The 24,472-nt window shown below is 30.8% G+C and overlaps 1 long non-coding RNA gene across 1 annotated transcript; it reads right to left on the reverse strand.

Moving 5' to 3' along the window:
- Window positions 1–1,471: 1,471 nt before the first annotated feature.
- On the reverse strand, window positions 1,472–22,489 carry LOC132732142 (uncharacterized). The gene is made up of 3 exons (XR_009625991.1): window positions 22,410–22,489; window positions 10,029–10,103; window positions 1,472–1,540 (listed from the first exon to the last, which is right to left on the reverse strand). It is a non-coding gene; the product is annotated as an uncharacterized LOC132732142 (long non-coding RNA).
- Between the last annotated feature and the right edge of the window lie 1,983 nt (window positions 22,490–24,472).

Below are 24,472 nucleotides of genomic sequence, written 5' to 3' on the forward strand. Positions count from 1 at the left end.
ATTTTACAGCGTCTAGCTCCTGTTGCTGTGGTTAGAATTTAATCAGCGAAATAACGTTAATTTTGTATCTATATCATTAAAAACTGTTTGGGTATATTTTAACAAAATTATGACATATTTATTAGTTTTACATGCTTCTGCCTCATTTTCTTCTTCAATTAATGAATAACGATAAGCGCTAGAAAGTTGGTGCATTTTCGGATATCCGAGTTGGTCATGACTATGGATTCCTTCCGTTTTTACTCAATCCCGAGAATATGAGAAACCCCAAGAATACGAGCATAAATATAAAGGTTACTGACTGTAATTATTGTCAAGTGTCGTTCTGTCCTCTCGTTTCGGGAAACATAATTTTGAAAACATGTATGTTTTATCATGTAAGGTAAAGACATTTTAGGCAAGGTCATTTGCCGTATAAAAAGAATTCCAAGCTTGTATTTTAAATTTATATTTCATAATGCTCCGAAATAGCTGTGTTTAAAATTTAAATTTTCTTACGGTTCAAAGGTGTAATAGGAAGAAAACTGGTTACCAGTTACAATTGAAAAATTATTCCAATGTCATGTTATATCATAAAAGTAAAATTATACATCATAAAACATTTTATAGTACATGAATTTAGTGCGGTCTTAGAAACCTTATAGTCGTGTTTGAACATTGTGAATACTTACGTGTTTCAATTCCTGACAAATAGTTTCCACAAATAAAAAAGCAAAAAGTAGATTATTACAAAAAGCTGTTAAACAGTTGAATCATTTCCTCAAAACAATAAAAAAAACATCAATTAAAAACTTGCTGGTTATGATCACTGATTTAAGCTAAATGCAGTAATTTATGTCCAAAAGGGCTTAACGTTTAACAAGAACAAGAACAAAACTGTACTAAAATATCCACAAAACATTATGATAAACATGTAATTACGTATCTATTGGCAATGAATTACAATTTTATATTCATTCCTTCCGGATATTGTGATTCTATTTTATATATCCAGAAAGTTTCTTTCCATGGTCAATTTTATCTTTAATTTAAATTATGGGCATGAATGAAAAGTCATTGAAATTATGTTCATTCAAATTTAAGTGTGGTCCAACATTTAAGGATGATAAGGTATCTGTAAAATTACAATGCATCATCAAATTTGTGACCATTCATACGTCCTGACGCAGCTTGCTTAGTCTGCTTAACATATTGCATATTTGTTTTTATCACAAGTATTGAGGAAAACAGCAGTTGACAATTTTTATTTTAACGAAACTCATATCAATTATTTTTTTTTTTTTTTTTTTGGGGGGGGGGGGGCAGGGATGGAGAGGGTATGATACAATAGTTCTGTCTCATCACCCAGATAGTTAAGAGATGACATTTCAAACTACCTATTATGCCTCAGTATTTTAAAGTTGATAAATTAAGTACAAATAAGTAATCCAAAATAAAAAAATGAGGAAATGTAAACAATTATTTAACTTACAATTTCTTCGCCGAATTGTTCCCCATGAACGTCATCTTGTAAGCTTATTAATCCCGAGTCAGCACCAGGCTTTTTTGAAATAGAAAAAAAGAAATTTTAGCACAAATATACAGTTCACAATTTATATAAATTATCGTTCTTTCATAACTTGCCGAAGTAGATCACTCCGGAACATTTCTGGTTCTCTCCTTTTTAAAGGTAAAGAAGTAGAGTTTGATTGAATGATATATCAAGATTTTTATAAAAAGAAATATTTTTACTTCTTCGTATCAACTCCGCCTGATTATTCGACTAGGTCAAGTTTATGTCTCTACTTAATGCAGCACGTCTCGAGATTCATCCTAAAGTTCACGAATAATTTGAACATGTATTAAAAAATAAAATATTGTGAATTGAACAAAGAAAGAATTAACACATTGCAATCGACACTTAAAATATACTAAAATTACCAAAAACAGGTAAAAATATGCAAACATAGCCCCTACTGTGTTCGTTACGCGGTACATATAATTTAATGAATAATGTAAAGTTAGTCATTTATTGCACATAAGATATAAATTATCACTTAAATCTTTAATCTTTTTACTTTTCTTACATTCTTAGTACATTTTTCCAAAGTGTGATTTCTTGAAATATTTAAATTATATTTTGGCTCATTTGGAGGCATGCAGCTTTTATAATGGAAGTTATTTATCTAACATAAACTTTATCTCTATGGTTAACATTGACATCTCTCCGAGTTATATATTTTCTTATGATATGTGTGTAGTAAAAACTGAACAAAATCGCCATCGCTGAAACCACAGGGTAAAGATATTTGATATGAAACATAATCTAATGCATTTCTACAAAAATCGTTCAAATTGGGATTAAGGATAGGTCCTTGTATGTACAAAGCAAAATCGTCAATCATCTTCTCTGAAAGAAAAGTACACATTTTGAAATTATATGTTCTAGAATAAGGGTTTCAGTTATATTTTATTTCTAAGCACCAGGATATAAAGTTGAATATGCGTCATATTTTACTCTTTTAAGATAAATTCAATATGAATCTTCTTATTTGTTTAATGAAGGATTGTCTAAATTTTATTATCGCATATAGTTTTATCAACTATCACGATCTCGTTTAATCCTTAGTTAAAACATCTTATACGAGGGGTGTTCAAATATGAATGTGACTATGCTAATATCTGGCTTTCCATCATGTTTTGCACGAACTATGTACATGTATTGTATAGATGGTAGTGTTAGCTCTCAATTGATAAATAAATGAGCCGCGTCATGACAAAACAAACATAGTGGGTTTGCGACCAGCATGGATCCAGACCAGCCTGCGCCTCCATGCTGATCGCTATCACTTTCACTATTTGTAAAAGGGTTTGTAAGCGAACAACATGGATGCCAATCAGACTGAGCGGATGCGCAGGCTGGTCTGGATCCATGCTAGTCGCAAACGCACTATGTTGATTTTGTCATGGCACGGCTCAAATATGTAAATACGTTCAGTCTAGCTTTAACAATAACTCGATTAAAGCTATCTTCATGTATATTAAAGCTTAAATGTTTGGGAATAGGTCTCCTTTTACTCACCAAATACGTGTGGATACAGTAAGAGTACACCGCAGACACGGCGTCCGAAATCTGCAACTTCGTCATAAATTGTTGACTAAGTAAAGGATTTAATTGTTACTGTTGCACAATTTACAACCATTTTGGCACCGTCTGTTAAGCTGTTATTAAAATTTACCCAGTTGAATTCATATTTGAACACCCATCTTTATGGAGCTTTTGTCCTAATGAAATATATAAGTGTGCTAGTAGACTTGGCTTTTGTCCAGTGAGCTGTTTTACTGAGATATTTCCAGTTGGATATTGTCCTAGTGAGCTATTCTGAGCTCTTTTTTGGATATATTTATAAACCGGTTCTCTGATAAAAGTAGATTTTTCGGCCGAAGGCCGTCTGTTTCCGATCCTTGTCAAATTAGCAGGGAAGAATTGAATATATGTATAAAGTTCATTGATCATTTGACCGAACAAGCTGAATTTCGGAATCTGACTAGCCTAGTAAAATAACATTAAGGATTTATCCGACATGGTTAACAAGTTAAATTTTAATTAAAAAGATTTTAAAGGACTTCTGGAAACGAATTACCTATATTTATAAGTTCTTCTACTACATAAGGTAAGTTTTAGATCTTTATGTTCTGTGTAATTATGCATTCTCTTATTACTTATAAGTACCATGTAGCCATCAACTTACAAACTATTTTACGCTGCTTTAATGAATTCAAGATTTATTCAAATATAAATGAACCACCAATAACAATAACGTTTACGATTCCGCAAGAGAGTTGTAAAAAGCACAATAGAAAAGAACTTAACAAGTATAACCTTGTTACTTTAATAGAATTGATAAAAGTGGATAATGTTCATATATATATATTTATTCATTAATGAAGTATTTTTATATAACCGCTAACGACTGAGTGGTTTGTTTACTATAACTATTTGTCCAAAGTATTTTTTTTACATTAGACAGCTTATTTGAGTTTGTTTTTGTTTCGTTTTTGGTGTCTTTCGTTATGTCCATTGGTACATTTTTTTCAGATTTTAGGTGTCTTTCGTCATTTTCATTTGCGTTACGGATTTGTTGATTCGGATATTTCGTATCGACAAGACGTTTATTAACTTTCTATAAAAATTTCAATTTGATTAAACGTCAATTATTTATACATTTTTCTTTGAGCTAAAACGACATTCACAATTACAAAATAAAAAAATTACATGACCGTAAAAATGAACGGAAACGAAATAAATTGAGTGCGGACTGAGATCTTGTCCACAATTTCGTCACACTTGACTGTGTCGCAAAATTATCTAATCAGTTGTTTACCGTAAATCTCCAATAATACAATGAGTGAGGATAATAGCAAAAAGCGGCCCACATCTGCGTTATTCAGCGACATTGACTCGAGTGGAGTGAGCAGTCAGACATTACAGACAGCAGAACCAAGCACGCCCACAAAGGAAAGCATTGATTGTGATACTTCCTGAAGCAATGGCGTGGAAAAGCAGTTTACACTTTTTAATGAAATACTCGGCAATATGTTGACCAAAAAATGGCACCTGCTTCCTTAAACTAATCATCCAAGACACAATCTGTGAACTCAAAGGCGATCTGTTAAAGCCGCTGATTCACATTATCTAAATACTAGAAAGCGACGTCATGGATCAAGCAAAATAAATAGAGCTGCTGCAAAAGAAAACATAAATATATCTGAAATAGAAAATCTAACGCAAGACAACAAACATTTGAAAGACCGCGTGAAATCTGACAAATTGTACGTTGATAAAGTGACAAATGAACTTTAGCAGTATGGGCGTTAAAACAATGTCCGCATTTCTGGTCTAAATGGAGACACAAACCGTCACTCATCAGAAATAACTACGGAACTTGTCATAAGCACAATTAAACTCAAGCTCAGTGCTCATGATATTGAGGTCGCACATCGTCTAGGAAAATATGGACAAGGCGAAAAAAACTAGTAATTGAAAAAATATTTCGACGACAAAACAAGATCCATGTTTTCAAACACGCAAAACAACCGCGCCAACATTCAATTTATTTAAATGATGACCTCACTAAGATCAACCAGGACGTGCTCTCCGTTGTGCGATTGAACTACGAGACTCTTTGAAAAACGCGTTGTTACATGAGGGTAAGATTTTTGTCATTTATATTCAGGAGGATAAGACGACCGTCCTGCTGATAAACTAATTGTGTATAGCGATATACCATACTACAGCGAGAAACATTTATTGTTATTTGTAAAAAGTACTAGTGCTTTGCATATAATTTTACTTGATTACGATTTAGATCAGTGTTTGAAATTTTCTTCCGTCTTACAAAAGATTTGAATCTTTGAACTTTAAATCACTAAAACTATTTTTGAAATTTAATTATGGTTAAACAACTATTTTTGTATTTATAACAATGACTTTATACTTGTTTTTATCGATATATAATCGTTTTTTTTTAAATTCATCGAATAATTAAACCTGAACGAATATTTTAACTTGCCGACTCTTCTTTCAAAACTGTTAATATTGACAATTTACTGGATAAGTTTAGCAGGTACATGTATATGACTGTTTTGCTTGATATACAGTTTAGCACAAAAATGAGATAACATTATTTGCACCTTGAATCTCTATTCAGCTTATTTACCTCTCTTAGACCATGATAATCCACTCGCGTGGCATGTTGAAACTAGAATAAATATGGTTGTGTTATTTAGATATATAGTTTCAAACTATAATATGTTAGTATGAATTGTTCTACATCAACTTGTCTATTACTTAACTAGCAAATCAAAAAGATACAGATTTGAAACATGGTATGTTTTTGTTTATGTTAATGCTTTCTTTTTAAAGGGTTATTTTACTTAATAACATGAACCATGTGCTAGAAATACAACAAATTTGATCCAACTCAATACTAAAACCACTGATTAAATATGTGTGTGCGGTTACATATAGTTACACAAATTACAAACTCCGTTCAGTTTGGTAGCAATTAAAAGAATAAATTAATGTATAATACATAAAATGCAAAAGACTTCTGATTTCTTTCATTAAATAAAAATGAGAACGTATTTGATATTACAATTCCTTTAACTGCTCATATCATTTCGTTCCGAACAAAATGCATTGCAAATAAAATAATATCTCAATAAAGGAAGTTATAAGTCTGAAGTGAAGAATGAATATGCAGCTGATTAAAACATATTTTCAAAATTGTTTAAAAAATTAAAATGTATGTGTATGACACAAGTTTTTGCTCGAGTTTTTTGATGTTATCATAATTTATGTCCACATGTATATTTTTTCGGCAGATACAAAGAAACATACATCCTTTAAATACGATTCCAAAAGTAACTTTTAAAATACACTAGGTAGATAAGAAGCCATGTATTTGCTTCTTTTTTATCTATTTATTTTTTTTATTTTTTTGTCGTTTTTTGTTTGTTTGTTTGTTTAATTGTTTGTTGTTGTTTGGTTTATTTGATATATTTTACATATTTTCATAAAGGTGTCCTAAAAAAATGAGAAAGCAATGATGTAATTGTTGTAACTATATTCTTTGTTTGAAAGATGTACTTCAACTGCAATGAATATTAATTTCCTTTGTCTGAAAATATATATTTACAACTATAGAATAAACAGACAGGTACCAATATTACAAGAGCAAAACAATATATAAAGTACCAGTTAATAAATTTCAGAGAGACAGCAATTTTTCAAATTATGATATAGATACCTTACTTAAGACATTGAATTTGTTTTGTGAAAAGATAGATCCATAGTTATTCTTTCTTTTGCTTGTAAAGCTAAAAACGATAGCCAGAAGTATAAATAACATCCAAAATATATAACTTGCCAGGCCTTTTTCCCTTTCTTATTGGGTTTAAATACATTTAACGAAATTATCTGTGAATTGAAATATATGTGATATATTATGATTATATGCAAAATATTATATTTTAGAATTGTAGTCAAGAAAACGCTTTCAATACCAATACATGTACATGTATTATTTTGATATTGTTATTTATATGCTGTCCACATATTTATTGTACGGTATACAGTAGGATGCCCTCGACCTACATATACCTGTTGACGAGGAAAATAAAGAACGTGAACTCCCCCCCCCCCTCCCCCAACAAAAATCAGATGTGTATATAAATGCTTACAATGGATGCTTACAATGGTGAATTATTAAAAAATGGCGGGCGCCTTTAGATGTAGAAATGGTCAACAGTGTTCATGGCCTTGCATATTTGTCTGCAGTTATAGCAAAAACTGAACCAGATGAGCTAAGACCAGCCCTAAAAATGTATTTGAAAACATCTCAGAACAAAAAGTTCCTTATAGAGACAGCTGTACTTAATTGGTAATTTTGTTCTTGAAAGTTGACGTTTAAGTGCACAAGAGACTTCTGCCCGTTTTGGAAATCTACAATTGATTTGGTCTTCTTGAACTTTTGTGAACGCAAAAAGAACGTGTCCGATTATTAAAATCGAACAAAGGCCGTAACAATTTAAGCACAAACTGTACATATATCTTTTTCCAAAATATAACAGATTATCAAAAGATCGTCCAGATTGTGTAGCACAAACCTCATCTATGCAGTTTGCATCGTGGTACAAAGTATCTTCTACCACAATACAACCTGGTCTTTGGTGCCACAACGCTGAAAGTTAATGAAAAGTGATACATGTACAATTATTTAACGGCGAGTGAAACCTGCAATTAATTCAACCCAACTAATGATAATTCATAATATTCTGTTCTGATGTTTTACTGACCATTTATAACAGAATCATTTTCAGCAAACATTGTAATTCAGCAGAATAGGCGTCACTCAAAACAATATTTGTTCAATTTTGAAGATCAAAAAAGGAACTTACATAACCTTAAACATATTGTGCAGATGGTTAGTGCAACAAATATAGACCTTGGTATTATTGTAGCCCGTAAAATTTACGAATCATACAATGAATCAGTAGATATGTTTTACATGTTTTACAGAAGAATACTCATCATATTCATCAGCCAACATTTTAACATTTTAAAAGAAGAAAATGATAATCTTTCGTATGTTAGTCCATAAATGTCAATTAAGAGCAGCCAATGATTGCAAAGCAAGTTAATATAATGAGCGAAAATGAAATAAGTGAAATGGTTAAGTCCTTTCATATAGATCAGAAACGTGTTTTGATGATGTATTTCATCACTACCAGCAGAGAAGAACTAGACTTCTCTTGTGTTCTACAGTTATTTATAACTGTAGTCTTTGGGAAGTATTTTCTTTAAGAGTTTTAAGTTGAATTGATAAACATTTTCACTGCATATATATTCGGATATACTGTTATAGTTTGTGAACAAACTGCTATCAACGCAACAAAAATCAAAGGACACGCCCTTCATTCTGTCTTCGAACTGCCAGTTAAACATGGAGGAGAATCAGAATTCAAAGAGCTGATAACAAGAAGTCTTCAGTCAATAAGAGAGCGCTTTCCTTCTATTCACATTTTATTTATTAATGAAATATACATGGTCTCTGACAGAACACGTTCATTTAAAACATAGAAGACTTCAATAAAGAAAATTCTGATTTATTTAGAGGACTTAATTAACATGTCATTGACAATATCTTCCAGCTTAGACAAGTACGTATTTCATTTGCATTTACCAAAAAAAAAACTATAATGCTCCCATTTCAAAGTATGTGTCAGCTGCAAGATTCTGATTCTGATTTTGACTCATTGCTAAAAAGAACTCGTATCTTCAAATAAATGAAATTGATAAAGCAACACTTACCAGCCGACAAATAACACCAACTGATGCAAGGTTTGCTAATGTATTAAAGTTTTATATTTCGAAATTAATGTTTCATTTGATGTTTGCCTAGACCATTAACGTGTGTGTACAATTTCAGATCATTCGCTCATTCCGTTTTCCTCAATAATAATGTTAAATAAATTGTGAAACAAATACCCCTAACTGAAAAGTGTTGCAACACTTTTTACTAAATTCATGGTAAGAATAGAACAAAAGTACGTCTTTCAATTTATTTGTTTATGTATCATTTTCTTTTAATCTGTTTCAAATCTTTCTGTTTTAAGTAACCAAAATATTCAAAAGTTTTGTATTTAGGCTTTTGGACCTTTGTCGGGTTCTTTTAAATAATATACAAATTGTGAATGCATAAATGTCATTGATTTTTAATTTACCAATGCTAGGAACAGTGGGAAACCTTTAATATGTATGCATAAAACAATGTCTAACTTCTACATGATTTATCGAGGACAATAGTGTGAAGTTAAGTTCGTATTCTGATAGAATGTAAGACTTCATTTAATGAATTTTACGTCGAATATTACTTTTTTCTTCTTTTTTATGCTAACAGTCAATCGTCAGATTCACGATATTCTTTTAATTTTGACATATGTTTTAGCAAAAAAGGCTATACGTTACATGTACCCTAGTACTGCAGTTATAAATTTAGTTTCAAGAAGAACAAATATGACAAATATGTTCTACGACTTTGAAAAAATAAGAAGATTTAAGCGATAATTTATGTGAAATATGCGATTATTAAATGACTTTACAATAACTGTAGTTTTCACCGTAATTTTATTTATCTTGTTATGGCTATTTTGCATATTTTGATCTCCTCTTGGTTATTTATATATAGTATTTGAAATCAAAAAAGCACACCTCTTTGGTGTTATATAATTTCAACTCGCCGTAATAGTTAAAAGGGAACATCGAGGCAAACTGTACAGACGAAACAAATCAAAATAAAATTATTTTTTGCTCGAATCTTAATGTTCCATCCAATCAGCTTTCGGAACATCGATATTACTACTCGGGTTCTTATTCGTGCATTAACTAATGCACAGATGAATATCTGAGGTCATCTTTCAACAATAAAGTCTCTATAGTACATTGTTGTGACAATAAAAAGATACAAAAAGATAATAGAACTTACCTGTTGTCTTGTACTTCTACTGGAATACATGTATTCCGACGAATCAGATTTTCGGTGCCGTGGCAACTTGAATTTCTAAAAAGTTTATAAGAAATAATTAATATAAGAATTGTCATTTTATAAAGGCATACCGAAACTGGCAAATGAAGCATACCAACAACGTTATGAATTATCTCCTTTTAAGTTGATATATAAATATTCGCTTTCTATTTCATGTATGTTAGACCTGTCGTAGCCGATAGACTGGTTTGATTGTCAGAAAATTTTCATCCAAAACGGTATTTAAGTACAAGCAGGTAGATGTGCTTCCTCACCTATTTCGAGTACGCTGAATTTGATTTTATCTATATCACGGCTGAGGTTTAAATCCTTTTTTACTTTAATTCTGTTCTGGGTCGAACATTACACTTTTGTTTGAAATTTTAATAGACGGCATTGCTTATTTTTAGTCGGCTAAAGTGTGAACAAGACAATTTAGAGATAGTAACAGTTATTCTATTCCAAGAGCTAAGGGTTTCGGAAAGAAAACATTTGTATTCAATGGTTGTCAGGAATGAAACAGGTTACCAACTTAGGTTCATAACAAGTCTGATAATTTAAAAAAAACTCTTAAGGAACATTTTATGCAATCAATATCTGTTTAGTCATTTTAATCCAGTCATCTTACTTAGTTTTTATTTATATATATATTTTTTTAATTCAATGTATATTTTAGTAGTACCTATTCATTGTCAAACATATCTGTCATAATTATAATTATAATACATGTGTGATAAATTTTGTGATGGAAATATTTATGTGCAAAAATTGATATAAGAAATTATGACTGAATAATTTATGTGCAATTCTTGATAATTAGTAATTATTTTGCCTTTCTGGTGTCATATGATCAATTCTAAGGACCACAATAGACATAAGTCTGCTTATGCCTTCTTTTTGTGTCATCCTTGGTATTGAATATATGGCATCAACACATGCACATTCATGTTTACATGTATCTTTTGCTGTTGACATTGAATTTGTAGTTGTTTTATGACATATATTTTTTACCAGAAAATCTATCTATGCTGAACATATGAAACAATGCTTGCTAATGTTTTCAATGTTTTTGTAAGACTAGTACAGTTGAGTTCACACTAAACTTCCCACCCTTGTGCACTTCTAGTGCACTAGAGCTGTACTAGAAGTGCACACCGTGTGCACTTCTAGTGCACTAGACCATATGACCAGGCTGGCCAGGGAAGGTGACACCTAAATGGTTTATTTGATAATTGCATATCAAGTGACAGGGGGCATCCATTGTTAAGTTGCTGTAATAAAAAAAAACTTTGGGAATATATATGGCGAATGTAGGACAAAACCCCACCACTCAAAATTTTATAGAGTGGACAAAACCCCACCACTAAATTGTATAGAGTGGACAAAACCCCACCATTAAATTTTACAGAGTGGACAAAACCCCACCGCTTCAGTTTTAGAGTGGACAAAACTTTCTTGTAAACATGTTAAAAAACAAACAATTGTGCATCAGCAGAAACTTAAAAGAATGTGTGAACAACTCATCAATAAGGAGAAGACTGTACCTGAGTTTCTTCAGGCTATCGGTCACTGTATCCGTACAATGAAGGAAAATAGACTCAACTTAATAAACTAGAAATGTGCTATACAAAATGTGTTATTTTTAACCATTAATAATTAATGAAATTGTGCTATAAAATAATATTCTTGATTAATAGTAAGTAGTTTATTTTTATATAAATAAATTGAAGAAATGAATTTGAAGAAACTCATAATAATTGATAATTCAAGGTCATAAATGTGGCACAGTCTCAAATAAATGACTACTCTTTGATGTTGATTTAACAGTTTGTAAAGTGTTTGTAAAATCTCATTCATTGTATTATATTGCTATTGAAATAAATGTTTTATGCTATAATTATCATGTTTTGTTCTTTATGGATTTGGATGTTTTTTGTGTACAGTTTGTAACACCTTTTTTGCAATCAAAACATCATTAAATAATCTGTTTTGTTCTTCAGGGATTTGGATTAAGTTTTTTTGTGTACAGTTTGTAACACCTTTCTTGCATATTGCACATGCAAGATGTACATGCATTGTTAATAAAATCGTTCATTCTTATATTACACAAATGTTATATTGAAATTGAAAAATAAAATGTGAAAAATGTGTATATTATATATATTTTAATTCATCAAATATTGCCCAATAATTGGTAAGTGTGGGATTTTGTCCACTCTATAAAACTGAAGTGGTGGGGTTTTGTCCACTCTGTAAAATTTAGTGGTAGGATTTTGCCCACTCTATAAAATTAAGTGGTGGGGTTTTGTCCACTCTATTTTGGTGGCGCGATAGCTCAGTTGGTTAGACGACTGACTGTCACTCCTGAGGTTCCGGGTTCGATCCTGGGTAACACCCTTGGGATTTTTCAGAAACACTTTCAGTGTTTCCCACCTAACTAGAGGTTTACTGGTACGAAACCCAGGTAATCCTCGCATGTATCAGTGCTATACACTGGGCATGTAAAAGAACCAAGGAATCTATTCAATAAGAGCTAGGGACTGGTTCCCGGATTTCCTTGTATCTCATAGCTGTCTCTTGTGTCTGCTGAGGTAAGGACCCTACTGGAAATAAGTGCTTGCACTTTCGTAGGTTATCCTTGACCGCCCGGTCTAAAGAAAATCAATCAATCAAAAATTTTGAGTGGTGGGGTTTTAACTGGTGGGGTTTTGTCCGTCTTCCATATATGGCCTATTCATTAAAAAATTTTCATATTTCTATTTACCAGTATTTAACTAAGTGTAAAATAATACCCCTTAAAATCAAATTTATAGAATTGATAAGGTAAATGGATAATTAAATAAGTGTTTTTAAAGCTTTTTTAATGGCCATATATTTCAATTTTTCTAGTGTACAAATGGGAAAATCAATGTGATAATTCGGGCCCAATTATTTTAGTTTGTAACAACATAAACTTTTTTTTCATAAGCTCAAACAAATCAAGGAAAGGTTTATATTTAAGCTAAAATATTATTTCTATAATATATAACTTAGAGACAACTCCTCATGATCAATATTCAAAAAGAATATTAATACAGATGTTGATTTTAAAAACAATATACTGTGATAATTTTGTATTAAACTGTGTAATGCTTGCATATGTTTTAAAGATATAAATAATTATAATACTATCCATAAAATAAATAAATTTGATAACTTTATTCATGATTTCAATATTAAAAATTTAATGTATAAAGGGAATACTTTTATTGAAGACAAAAACCTCAAGTCATGCTGCGTATTGGTATTTTCTGAGAGGGACTGTTTTCATTATACCACTCTCCTGCTGATAAGAGGGCCTCAGGGTAAATAACAAAGAACGGTCAATTTTCCGATTATAAGTATGCATTGAAATTCCCTGGTTTTCTCAAAATGCATGTTGGACATAAGGCGTTGGCTCTCAGGCTAGTTAGTCATACAGATAAATGACCATAATTTTTGTGTAATCAAATATACAAAAAAAAACCCAATGGCATAAATGCATATTATATATTATTGTCTCTAAAGCGGATTTTTCTATATTTATCCATTTATTCACATTTCTCGCCATTCTGCATAATAATATATAACTTATTAGAGGTAATTCCTCATGTTCAAGATTGAAAGAGAATATTAATTCATTGATTTTAAAACAATCCATGCACTGTGATATTATGCTTTTCAACCAATAAATGCTTGCATAATTTTTAAAGATATAAATAATCCATGAAATAAATAAAATTGATAACTTTATTCAAGATTTCTATATTAAAAATTTAATGTATAAAGGGAATGCTTTTATACAAGAGGAAAGTCTCAAGTCATGCTGTGTATTGGTATTTTTCTGAGAGCGACTGTTTTCATTATACTGGTCTCCTGCTGATAAGAGGGCCTCGGGGTAAATAACAAAAATGCAGATGTATACAATATTTATTTAAAATTTCCTGTTTTTTGATTTCAAAATACATGTAAGACATAGATAAATGACTATAATTTTTGTATAATCAAATGTAAAAAATAATCATAATGGCATAAACGCATGCTAAATATTATTGTCATTATTGTCTTTGAAGTTGATTTTTCTAATCTTATAAAAAACTGGTTTAAAAATCAATATCAGTGTTAACTATTCTAGAAAGACCTCATATCAATATTTATCCACATTTCTTGCAATTCTGAGTGCATTAAAATTTGTAGCATCTTTAAGTTTCTGACTTGGGAAATGTTATTTTTTCTATTATAGATTTGACATATTTGCCTTGTCAGTTTAAACACATTTAGAAAATAATATATTTTAATGAAAATATTTAAATACATGATTATAAAACTTTTGCAACTTCCTTTTCACTTTAATGCAGATCTGTTTTTTTTTAAAATAAAATATCAGAGAAAACAGTTTCTATCACATCAAAATTAATGTAAAAATAATCATAATGGCATAAACGTATGTTAAATATTATTGTCATTATTGTCTTGATTGTATTGATTAGCAGAAAACAGTTACATAAGATTAAAGTGTCAAAAGTCATGCTGTGTATTGGTGTTTTAATATAGTACCCTGCTGATAAGAGAGCCCCTCAGGGTAAATAACAAAAGGTCGATGATAAATATAAGTAGGCAATGTAAGGAATTCTGTATTATTCTCCGGATGTTGGTGCAAATAAATTTCATTACAAGTAGTACAAAAAGAAAACAGAAATATTTTTGCAGTTTAAAATAAACTTATAAAAATAATCATATAGCATAATTATGTTACATGCATGAAAAAAAAAGAAAAGAAAAAAGATTGGTGTCGTCTCAAAAATGGAATTGAAAGATTTTCTAATATTTTTGTTAATATCCATGTCAATTAAAGTATACTAGTGTCCCACAGGTACATATCAATACTTTAACCACACATATCAATACTTAATCCACATTTCATACATACCACCATTATACATAAATATTTATTTTAAGAATAATATATATCATTTATATATATTAGGTAATTCTCAGTTTGAGAATGTAAGAGAGATTATAAATGAGATAAAATTGACAAAATTTATGCCAATTATAAACAAATTAATTCTTTAATGTATTAAAGGCTATTAATGCTTAAAATCATAACCTTTTAAAGTTTAACTAAAACAACCATAAGTTAAGATCAAAAATAACTAATTGGTATAATTTGCACCCCCCCCCAACCCCACCCCCTGAATTTTGTTTAATTAACCTTTCAATGATTCATATTGCATTACCAGATTATAGTAAAAAAAAAATATTTAAAAACAATTTAAATTTAAATTTTTATATTACTTATTTTAACAATTAAGGTTTTAAAAATTACAAAAACAGTAAAAATTTAATACTTTGAAAAAATTTTTTTCTAAATTTTTTCGCCATATTTTACAAATCCCAAAATTCAAAATTCAAATTTTTTATGAAAAACATTATACAATATCTATATTATCATCTTTTTTAAAGTCAATATTGAAATAAAAAGGGGAACTCTTTAACAAATAATAGGTCTGGTGCCTACAAATGCACTTATGAATGCAAGTAGTCACTACTGTCACTTTAAGTGCACAGTTTTTGCACATTAGTCACTCCCATGCATTTTGAACCCCTTTGCGTGAATCAAATTAAGTATTTTTACAAAGTCAGACTTATGTAAATCATAGGGTTGTTTCCTTTAAATAGGCCCCACTTTCGTATCATTTTTAACTGTAATTTTTTTTTGAATAACATTATTGTCAGGATAATGTCGAAATAATTGATTCACAATTTAGTCACTGAAATAACAATATGAGATACCAAATCATTTGTATGAAATGATATGAAAAATTAAGATAAGATAATTATATGGTGACAAATAATATCCAGAAATATCTAATGTTCGAATATACAAAGATAAAATTAAAATAATCAAGGTTGCTTTTTTTTAATTTTGTGGTAATTTCCCTTAAAGGTCAGAACAGGCCGTGTGGTGTTATGTGTTGATGTTTGTCTTTTTTCGTTTTGCTATAGGTGATTGAACTGGTTTTGTAAGATCAGTGATGAGTGATTGATTTTGTATGATATTAATTTAATGGAATATAACATTTCTTAGTAACCCTGACTACTCCTTGTCTTGCTGTCAAAGTGACAACAGCTATAATATAAGTTAATTGTCATTTGAATAGAAATATTTGGTATTTTTCTATTTTGATTTATACATTAGATATCATCTATCTAAAGCTTGTTATGTATATATTCAGAAATTTGTCATATAATTTCCCTGTAAATTGAATTGTTGTGCTATTTATGTTGTATTACGTTTTTTTATAATTACGAGTATGTAAATTGATATTCTTTTATAATTGTATATTTATATTTTTGGCGGTATTTTTCATATTTTGTAAAAAAAAATTTTTTTGATAACTTCGGTACTACTTTCGTTCAATATTCTAAATTTTGTGTGACCTACTTTAAGGAATTTTAATAAGAAGGTCACATTTATATTGTTATATATTTTAAGTAAAACGTTGATTTAACTCTGTTACTTAAACGGTAAATTTCTAATTCTTTCAATAATTGGTTCTTGTCATTTGGTTTACACATTTGGCCACACAATTTTGCGATATTTTAAATTTCATAATGAAAAAATTTGGGAAAGGCCATCATTTTCGGATAGTTCATATTAGGTACAATACACATTTATCCATTTCTCTCACATTTTTATAGATTTTTGTAAAAAAAAACTGCTTCTATGAATTTATTATATGTTTGTGAATATCTGTTTATATATTATTTTTGTGAGTATAATTACATGTTTTTGTCTGACTGAATTGATATACTTTGATTTTACATTTAGTTATTTAGGATATTTTTACATAGTTTTTAATTTTTGTTTGTTTTGGGTTTAACGTCACATCGACACAGTATAGGTCATATCGCGACGTTCCAGCTTTACTGGTGGAGGAAGACCTTATGTGCCCTTTCGTGAATTATTTCAGGCACGAACGGGCACCTGAGTAGAACCACCGACGTTCCGTAAGCTAGCTGGATAGCTTATTTTATATAGTAAAACTTAATAGCACAGATGTATTCAAATAGATAATTAGAAATTTTTAGGTCTTGGATTTAGTGTGTTTACATAGAAATAGATATTTTATAATTTAAGATCTTGATTTATGTGTTTATTGCTGACAGTAAATATTGAATATACTTTATTTCTTATCTTTATTTCTGTTACTTCTCTTCTGAACTAACTTACCACTCAGAACCAATGCGCGTGAAAATATTTGTTTCGGTTGAAAGGAAGTACCATCGTATTATTTATTCGGTTTGTTTTGTTTTTGGCGTTTGTTTTGTGACTAGAAGGTGTTGCAGTGTCAATTTATCTGTTGAAATAATTGGTAATTTATTAAGGGTATTAATTGTCGTTTTCAATCAATCAATTCTGTAGATTTTCTCCACAAAAATTAAAATTATAACTATCCATTTTTGTATATTACTAATCATTCTAGTACTTGTTTCATCCAGGAATTAAAATTTATTATTCTGCATTTTCTTTGTCAACTGTTTGATAAGTGCTGGTATTTACCAGGTATTATTTAAGAAATATCTGTCCAAATACAACCTGTATAATAAGTATGTGTGATTAGTATCCAGTTTGAGTATTTAAACGTTCAAGTACTGGTTAACTTAACAATGTAATGTCTTGATAATAGTTTGGTATACTGACAAGTTGGTACTGGATTGATATTAGTTTGATGTCATTTTTGACAGAAATGGTTCAAACCAAGAATTTGTAATGTCCTGATAATACCTTGGTATGCTGACAAGTTAGCACTGGACTGATATTAATTTGGTATCATTCTTTTGGACAGTACTGGTTCAAACGAGCAATGTGTGAATAAGGCACTAAAATTGGTACTTTTATAAAGTTAGTAGAATACAGAGTAGCCTTTTATTATTTGTCAAAGATGTATAGAAATAAAAATAATTCTGGTAAGAGTTTTCAGGTAAAATAATTTACATACTAGTTTTTCATATTACTTTAGAATAAATACATCAATGAATTTGAATATTGAGTGTCATTTAAAATAGACTTATTGGTTTTCACCATCATTTATGCGTATATCCCTCGTCTATACCCAAGATATCAAATTCTTTGTCTTATTTCTTATAGACTTCAATTTTATTATTATTTACTTTCTCTATTTTTTATCTATTAAATCTCTTTTATCTATCGACTCAATCTCAGGGTTTTTTCTCTCCTTTTTATTTCTTGCTTTTTGCAGAAGTTGAGAAGAAATAGTCTTTTTCTGAGGAAGAGGAGAGCAATATTTTGTCAGACTGTGGGATCTTCTTTAAGGAAAACAGGTAGACATTTGGTAGTTTCGTAAGGTTAATCTATGTCCAAAGATGACATTTTACACAAGTTTTATGTGAATTGTGCTGCATCGTCTAGGCAAGGTGTAACTATGAAGGAACTCTTCAATGCATCTGTGACAGCAGTTGGGTGTCAATTAGAGTGCACTTTGCAAAGAGCATTTTAGGGTGTTTCTGTACTAAAATCTGATAGGAATAATTATTATGTGAAAAGTTAGGACCACGTTTTAGCCAGCAGTAGTCATAAGCTTGATCCTGCTCCTAATAATAATGAATTTTTGATGGAAATATGTAGGATTGAGTAGGATACTATTCCGATTGTCCAGCACAAGTCCAAAATTTCTGTTAATTCCTAGGTGTTTAGTAAAATGGTTTCTTTCTCTTATGTGGACAAATCTATGAAGGACACGAAACACTGTTTCACAGAACAAATACATTTACAATCTAATGTTGATAGGAGATTCAATGCCATTTAAAAGAAACTTGATAATCTCTCTTTGACTACACAGCCTTCTCCTTTGTCGCAATGGAACACACCACTACCTCCAGTTCAGGCATACAGATATGTGTACAAGACACCACCCAAAAGCACTTAATAACAAATCATTTCGTGATACGTCTTACATTAGCGAGGCCATTGTAAGGGTATAAATCAGTAGGATCATGTTGCTGCACAACAGGGATATTCTGTGTTTCACCAAAACTATGGTCTACCTCTGTTGTTGGCCAATCAGAGGCGGTCATGGAGAAACAGTCACTCAGCAGTAAAACTATTCGATGTTCCAATTAGGTCAACGTTTAATTTAATGCTGTTTCAGCCAAAGCTTTAGTAGATACTGGCTCAATGGTTGCAACAGAATCAAACTCATTTCACTGAAGTTCTGATTGTTAGTCCCGAATGCTATACCGGAATCAAACCTCCAGTTACCTGTGTCTGTATTACATGTCCCTGAAACACATAACAACATATTTTGACCTGTGATAAAAAAACCAATGTTATCAGGTTTTGTAATGTTTATTCAAATGTATGTCAAGTTTGGCAGTTAAGTGTGTAAGCCTCACTCAGTCAAGTCTACCAATGACCATTCTATCTCAGTTGTACCGTTAGAGGTGTTTCATCTGATACTAAGCTAGTGAGTGAATCCCGATACAAATGTTAATTATCTTGTTCGGCTAAAAATAGTTACAGTGTCCAATGACAGTGGTTATGCAAAAGGTGTATGTACGTATCTGTAATCGACTGCGAGGACATTGATTATTCAGCCGAAATCTAACGTTTGTGTTGTTAATGAGGTCACAGTGCTAGAAAACCTCGTTTCTGCTCATTCTGTTTCTAACAGTGTGAGGTCTACTTCTTTATAGCCAGATTTATATTCTCTTGGTTTGAATATTGATACTGAGAATCTCTCATCTTCAGCGTGTTCGCCAAGTCTTAGACAATTATAAAGATCAACTGATATTGGTTGTACTGATCTGAAACGTCATAGAATTGTTTTAAATTCAAGCAGCCTAACACACCCCCTGGAGTTCTTGCAAAGGTGAGGTAGCACCTTTAGTACATGCTTGATTGCGTTGACATCATGCCTAGTAATCCTCCTTTCCTTTTATGTTGCTCTTGTTTGGAAAAAATAATGTTCTGTTTTAAGTTCTGTATTGATTTTAGAATACTCAACTTCAGAACAACAACAGGGGCTTATATGCTTCCTCGTTTTGATGATACCGTCGACCTTTAAGTGTGGTTTTTATTTTTTTCTAAACTTGATTTGCGTAGTGATTACTGTCTCGGATTTCTTACTGCCAAATGATTACTGTAACCCAACGAATATTCGCGACCAATTAATATTCGCTTTATTCGCGGATGGCCGCGAAGCGCGAATATTTGTTTGCGCGAATAAGTCCGCACGATTTCGCGAATAAATTGGAGAGAAATTTTTATTTTAGAACCTTGTTCATGCAAAGCTATTTGGCCAGATATATTTCGAATTTTACGGGCACCTGTTAGGAAGTAATGAATTGTTTATGAATATTTGCCACGCATATTTTGGGCAATCTTTGCTCTCCGTTCACTATCATAATGTCCGTAACTTTCACGTTTACGCTTTAACACACCCCCCTTTGGTGATAAAATTTCAAATACAGCTTCGTTTGCCGCTTTAGTCATTTTTTTCTTTTCTGGTGTGCTTTCCAGATCATGATCAGGCAAAAACGATGCCGAAACATCCCTGCAATCTGAGGGAACTACCCTTTTGACGACATGTTTAGAAATGAGGACGAACGATGCGTACATGTACATATATAGAGAAATTGTTTTGCTGAATTGTGATCACAATTCACTTACCAATACAATATAAGGCTAGCGTATTGTTAATCCCATTTAAGACACCAATAATGACCTCAATTATTGAAGATTAATAGTCGGCTAATTGATTTTACGGCCCCATCAGACTTTTCAATCCGCGAATATATTTTTTTCGGAAATCAAGAAAACGCGGAAATTAATATTCGCGAATATGTCCGACCTCGGCAAAACGCGAAAATTTGTATTCGCGAATATTAATTGGGTTACAGTATTGCTCTGTCTCTTCATAGCACAATCGTACTTCTGTCCCCTCGTTTCGGCAAACAGAATTTTGAAAACTTATATATTTTATCATGTAAGGTAAAATCACTCTTAGGCAAGGTCACTGGCCGTATTAAATAAAACATCAAGCTTGTATTTTAAATTTGTATTTCATAATGCTCCGAAATAGCTGTGTTTAAAATTTTAATTTATTACGGTCCAAAACTGTAACAGGACAAAAACTATTTACCTGTTACAATTAACCAGTTATTTCACGTCATGTATTATATCATAAAAGTAGTATTATACATCATAATAAATTTTATAGTACATGAATTTTGTGCAGTCCTAGATAACTAATAATCGTGTTTGAACATTGCGAATCACTGACGAATAGTTTCCACAAATAAAAAAAAATAAAATAGTAGATTATTTTTAAAAGCTGTTTAACAGTTGAAACATTTCCTCAACAAAAATAAAAACATCAATTATAAACTTGCTTGTTAAGATCACAGATTTAAATTAAATGTCTGTCCGTAAAGGCTTAACGTTCAACAAAAAAAGAAAGTTCTACTTAGATACACACACAACATTATGTTAATCATGTAATTACGTATCAATTGGCGATAAATTTTATATTTATTCCTTCTGAATATTGTGTTTTCTATTTTATATATCAAGAAAGTTTCTTTTCCTTGTCAATATTATTTAAATGATATCTATGGGCATAAATGAAAAGTCATTTGAAGTTATGATCATTCAAATTAAAGTGTGGGCCAAGATTTATGGATCAGTCGAATTACATTGCATCATCAAATAGGCGACTATTCATACGTTTTGATAGCGCTTGCAGAGTCTGCCCAACATATTGCAAGTTTCTTTTATCACAAGTAGAAAGGAAAACAGCAGTTGACAGTTGGGTTTTTTTTGTTATGGAACTCATTTTCCCCCTATTTTTACGGGAAGATGGTATGAATACCAAAATGTTATTTCGATTGATATATCATTGAAGCATACAAACTGAGATATTTCTTAATATTAAAAAAGCGATGGTAATGAATTGCAAGCCGTGCATCTTACTTCATTTATGTTTGATACTTTAATATTTTTCGTATTTCAGCTGATTAAGAAAACACTGTGGTTTTTCCGTTAAAACTGCAACAGGTTGTCACTCAAGTGATATAACTGGAAGAATTAATTGGTATGATGACATACACAAGGTAGGTTTTTATGGGAATGTATCTGAAGAAAAGAAAATGTTATTTTCCCGCTTTACTTAAGTTGTGCCTGTCCCTGATATTTAAGAAATGATATTACAAATTACGTATTATGCCACCTTGTTTTGATAAAGAGAATTTATGCAAACTGTACAAAATGAGGAAACGGAAAAGCATTTTGTAACTTACATTATCTTCGCCTTATTCTTTCTCATGAACTTTATCTTTTAGGCTGTTGTATCCCGAATCAGAATTTAGCTGGAAATAGAAAAAGAAATTTAGCACCAATTTAAGTGTTTTAAATACATTGGTGAATACTTGCTCACAATTTATTTAAATTATCATTCTTTAATAACTTGCAGAAGTAGGTCATTCAGGAAGATTTCTGCTTCTCCCCTTATTGGAGGTAAAGAAATAGAGATTGATCGAATGATATATCAAGATTTTTATTAAGAAAATGGTTTTATACTTCTTCGTATCAGCCACGTCGGATTATTCGTGCAATTTTGTCTGTTATAATAATTATTATAATAGAAGTTATTTAACTAACCTAAACTTTATTTTTAGGGTCAACATTGACATCGCTCGGAGTTACAGGGTTCTCGTATGATATGTGTATAGTAAAAACTAAATAACAGGGTAAAGAGCTTAGATATTTGCCATGAAACATTATCTTATGCATCTTTACACAGATCAATCAAATTAGGATTAAAGATAAGTCATGACTCTTCCTTGAATGTTCAAAGCAAAACCTTCAATCATTTTTTCTGAGACCGAGGGCTAGATTTAAGATATTTGACATTATTCATCATCTAATAAATCTCTGCCAAAGTAATACAAATAATGGTCCTGGGGTGAAAATTATCCACCCGCCGAAGGTTATTGGTTTTCGGGTATGCTAAAGCTCAAATGGTTGGGAAAAGGTATCCTTTCACTTACCAAATAAGGTCCTATATCAACAACCGCTGTATTCAGGGACATATTTAGTGAAATGTCATATTTATGGAAAAAATGAACTTTCTTTTTCATTTGTCACACAGTGGTATAAAAATGCATAAGTTGCGAGGATTTAGTAAGAAATGCACCTCATCCACGCCGTCCGAAATCTGCAACTTGCAAAAAATGGTTAAAAAACGTCTGTTGCAGACAAATATTTACTTTAAAATGTAAAACCACATTATTAATTAATTAATTTTCATGTTTTATCTTAAATGAAATCCAGACGAATATGGCTAGTAAAATATCTGCAGAAAAGATGCATCTTATTCTCTTATCACTATACGTACCGGATTACGATTTTGAAATGAGAATCATTGTCCACATATAAACACATTATTAGTTATAAAGATTGTTGACAGGTTATATGGCCCTATATAAACGGCTGTTTATAAATATAGCCTGAGCCGCTAGGCGAGGGTTATATTGCAAACAGCCGTTTATATACGGCCATGTATCCTGTCAACAATCTTTATAACAAATTTATAATACAGCACGCATTATTGTTTAGAGAAAAAAGTAAGATTTCTTCATGTATCGACAACAGCCGTGTATATAAAACTATATAAACCTCACGATTACCCAATGAAAAGCGACGTGCAGTATTATAAATACTAATATAAGCACGCATTTCCGATATTTACAATTATAGCAAAGTTTATTTACATTTTATGATATCTAGATACTTTTCTGATTTCTAAAACAACATTTGAAATAGGAAATTCCAATAAAAAAACGCCTGATAAAGTTTATGTTGTTTAAGCATATTTATTTTATAAACCACAGATGCCGTCCTAGCACCTTGCCTCGTATTAAGCAGAATAATATTTTTGAAGTATTATGACTTCAACAAGAATACTATATGAATGTTGGCAGTAAAATAGACAGTTCAAGAATAAGATAACGAAGATTATGTCACAAGCATGTCTTTGATGTACAGAAAGATATATAAGCATGTATGAAATTGATACTTCTTCAATTGAAATTTAAACAAAAATATATTTAAACATATGCCCACTTTGGCCAATCATTCATTGAATTATGAGAAGATTAAGTTTCGACGGCTCTGAAAATATTACTCATAGTATCATTTTACATTTAGTATGTATCATAAACTAAATCACAGAGAGAATTCAGGAACTGTAAGGAATAAAGAATAAATGAGTGATATGTGAATCAAAGTTACTCCAATAATAATTTTCAAATATAAAAAAATATCCCATATTGAACATATTAAAGTGATAAGCAATGACTTA

This window comes from Ruditapes philippinarum, unplaced genomic scaffold (genome assembly GCF_026571515.1).
Source record: "Ruditapes philippinarum isolate M1 unplaced genomic scaffold, ASM2657151v2 ctg803_1_1_1_1, whole genome shotgun sequence".
NCBI lineage: Eukaryota > Metazoa > Mollusca > Bivalvia > Venerida > Veneridae > Ruditapes > Ruditapes philippinarum.